This window comes from Cebus imitator, unplaced genomic scaffold, assembly GCF_001604975.1.
Source record: "Cebus imitator isolate Cc_AM_T3 unplaced genomic scaffold, Cebus_imitator-1.0 Scaffold12, whole genome shotgun sequence".
NCBI classification, from domain to species: domain Eukaryota; kingdom Metazoa; phylum Chordata; class Mammalia; order Primates; family Cebidae; genus Cebus; species Cebus imitator.
Window position 1 is genome coordinate 9,768,365 of NW_016107327.1, and position 3,502 is coordinate 9,771,866.

Consider the following 3,502-nt stretch of genomic DNA (forward strand, 5'->3'; position numbering starts at 1 on the left):
AAAAATACAAAAAATTAGCTGGGCATGGTGGCACGTGCCTGTAATCCCAGCTACTCAGGAGGCTGAGGCAGGAAAATTGCCTGAACCCAGGAGGCTGAGGTTGCGGTGAGCCGAGATTGCACCATTGCACTCCAGCCTGGGCAACAAGAGCGAAACTCTGTCTCAAAAAAAAAAAAGAGACCATGATATGATTTAAAGGATTTGGGGAAAAAATGTCTGATATTTAAACCCCACAGAGTTCACTGTTATGTATATTTCAGAATTTTTCTCCATCATATCCCTGTAGACATATCATGTACATTTTAAATGAAACTGTGGACTTCCCTGTTTTCCAGAGACCCAACTCTGAAAAAACAGTGCCTTCAACTTACTTCATGGAGACAATGGGCTTCTCAAAGAACCCAATACCTGGAGTTTTTCCTCTACCCCAATCCTGGTCAGAAACTTGTTTTCTGAGCCCAGGAATGAGCTCACCCTCCAGGGGTGTAATTCAGTGTCACATCAACCAAGAGGGGTCACAGGACACCCTCCGGGGTGGGGCAAGCACTTCCAGCATACTCCAGAGACGAACAGAGGCCAGCATTGTCATTCCCCTCCCCCAGAAGGATCAATACGAGCCCGTCGGTGTAAATAGATCCTCCTCTGCACCAATGAAGCCACACAGGAACATCTAAAAGAGAGGTAACAACGCCACTTTGTGAGGCTACTGGCATGGCGCCATCTTGCTTCTCTCTCCCAAGAGGGCAGGGCCAAGGTGCCACCTGCATATTTGGGCAATAAGCCTCGCTACACATTTGGGAAACATCCACGAGCTATTTGAGTAGTTTGCGTGGGGCTGCAGGTTCACCCCAGGCAGAGGCCAAAGTCCCCCACATGGGGGAACAAGTGCTATCTCTTCTCTCTGCAGGGGCCAGACATACTTTGTAATGCAGGTAGGGCAGGGTCTGGTCTCAGTAGAATGAACTCAAGCAGGGGGGGACAGGGGCCGGCATTGTGTGTTCTTTTCCACCCTGCAAGTCTTGAGCCTCACACAAAGACCCTCCTTCAGGCGGCCAGTCTGTGCCAAGTCCGTTCTGTTTTCACACCTCTGTTTCGAGATAAGAGGTAATGCTTGAGAATCACATAACCGAGTTGCGAAATGAACCTGATCAGCTAAAATTGGCTATTTTAGGTGCCAAAGTGGGAGCAAGCTTGGGAGGTGCTCAGTGGGGCCCTGTTTTCCTTCCTGCTCACCCAAAAGCAGCACATGTCATAGGCCTCCTGTTGGCTGGCCCGCTGGCTAAGGCTGAGAGATCCCAGGGACTTGTGCTCAGCCAAGCGCACTGACTTTCACTCACTGCCTCTTAGAAAGCACTGAGGTTAGCTGACACCAGGAAGCCCGCCTCCGACCCTCCCAGCAGCCCAGGCAACTGCTCCATTGGTTGGCGGCAGCACCTGTCAGGAGCTCAATTTCCCAGACCTTGGGGGTTTTAGGTGATGAAGGCTAAATGTTGAAGGGCCCTTGGATCTCTGGTCCCCTAAATACGACCAGATGAGACACCCACAGCACAGAAAAACGTAGTGCATAAGAATGCCATGTGCTCCTGATTCATGCTTGATCCATTTCTAAAAAGAAGATGGGACAGAATGTGTGAGCAGAAGCTGTAGGGAGGTCCACCCCTTGGAGTGGCTGATCATGATCATGCTCATACATCTTTTTCTTTTTCTTCTTCTTCTTTTTGAAACAGGGTCTGGCTCTGTCACCCTGGCTGGAGTACACCCTAGCAATCTCAGCTCACTGCAACCTCTGCCTCCTGGACTCAAGCAATCCTTCCACTTCAGCTTCCCAGGAGCTAGGACCACAGGCATGTACCACCATGCCCAGCTTAGTTTTGCATTTTTCGTAGAAACGGGGTTTCATCACGTTGCCCAGGCTGATCTCAAACTCCTGGGGCTCAAGTGATCCTCCTGCCTTGGCCTAAAGTGCTAGGATGGCAGGCATGAGTCACCACACCCGGGCATACTGCTTCTTTAATCTCTCCTGGTTACAGCCCTGCTCAGTCTTTGTCTCCTTTGGTCACCACAGCTGCCTGCCCATCCCTGCCTGGCTCCTCTCCTAGCCAGCAGGCTTAGGAGGCTTCTAACCACCAGCCTCCTCCAAACAATGGCTAATTACAGTTCATCATTGAAATTGTCGTAGTGTCAGCCAGGCAAGGTGGCTCACGACTATAATCCCAGCAGTTTGGGAGGCCGAGGCCAACGGATCACCTGAGGTCAGGAGTTCAAGACCAGCCTGACCATTACGGTGAAACCCCATCTCTACTAAAAATACAAAAATTAGCAGGGCCTAGTGGCAGGTGCCTGTAATCCCAGCTACTTGGGAGGCTGAGGAAGGAGGATTGCTTGAACCCGGGAGGCGGAGGTTGCAGTGAGCCAAGATTGTGCCATTGCACTCCAGCCTGGTGGACAAGAGCGAAACTGAGTCTAAAAAAAAAAAAAGGAGGCTGAGAGAGGTGGCTCAAGACTGTGCCTGTAATCCTGGCACTTTGGGAGGCTGAGGCAGGTGAATTACAAGGTCAAGAGATCAAGACCATCGTGGCCAACATGGTGAAACCCGTCTCTACTAAAAATACAAAAATTAGCTGGGCTTGGTGGCACGTGCCTGTAGTCCCAGCTACTCGGGAGGCTGAGGCAGAACTGCTTGAACCCAGTGAGCCAAGATTGTGCCACTGTACTCCAGCCTGGCGCCTGGCGACAGAATGAGAGTCTGTCTCAAAAAAAAAAGCAAATAAAAAAAGAAATTGTCATAGTGTCAATCATCATCCCCACTACTCCTGTTGGCCTGGCATTGCTAACTTCAACTTCATTGACCTTGGGCTCAGAGATGGAAGCCCACACATCTTTCACAATACCTTGCACAATGAAAATCTGTTGAATGGATGGATGGGAAACTGGGTGGATGAAGAAAGTCTTTCCTATCATCAAAATTTAATGAGATTAAAGGCTAACTCCTGCACAAGGCTAAACTGAATGTGGTTTCTCTGAGTTTGAAGAGGAGTAGGGGGCAGGCATAGGGAGGTGGGTTTCATGCTCCTTGCAAGCACAGTACTGCTTGTGGATCAACAGGTAGGTACCAACTAATGCCAAATTTGGATAGAAAGCCTGATAGAGACTCAGGATGTCTTCCAAAGCTTGACGGCAACTGATGGCTGCCACTCAGCAACAAGTAGAGACAAGTGACACAGCACCGCTGCCTCGCCTTCTTTTCTCCCAGGCTCCGTGACCTTGACTGTGGCGCTTCCCTGGGTAGAAGGCAGCTTTGCTAGGCCTATGCCAGTCTATCATGTCCTTATTCCCTCTTGCCTGGCAGAACTTGGTTCTCCTCCTGATTATTCAACAAACCTTTTAGAAAAGGGGACTATTTATTATTATTATCAGTATTATTGTTAATCCATGGATTTAACGTACTGAAAGATCCTGCCCACCAAACAAACTGCATTTTTTTTTTTTTTTTTTATAGAGA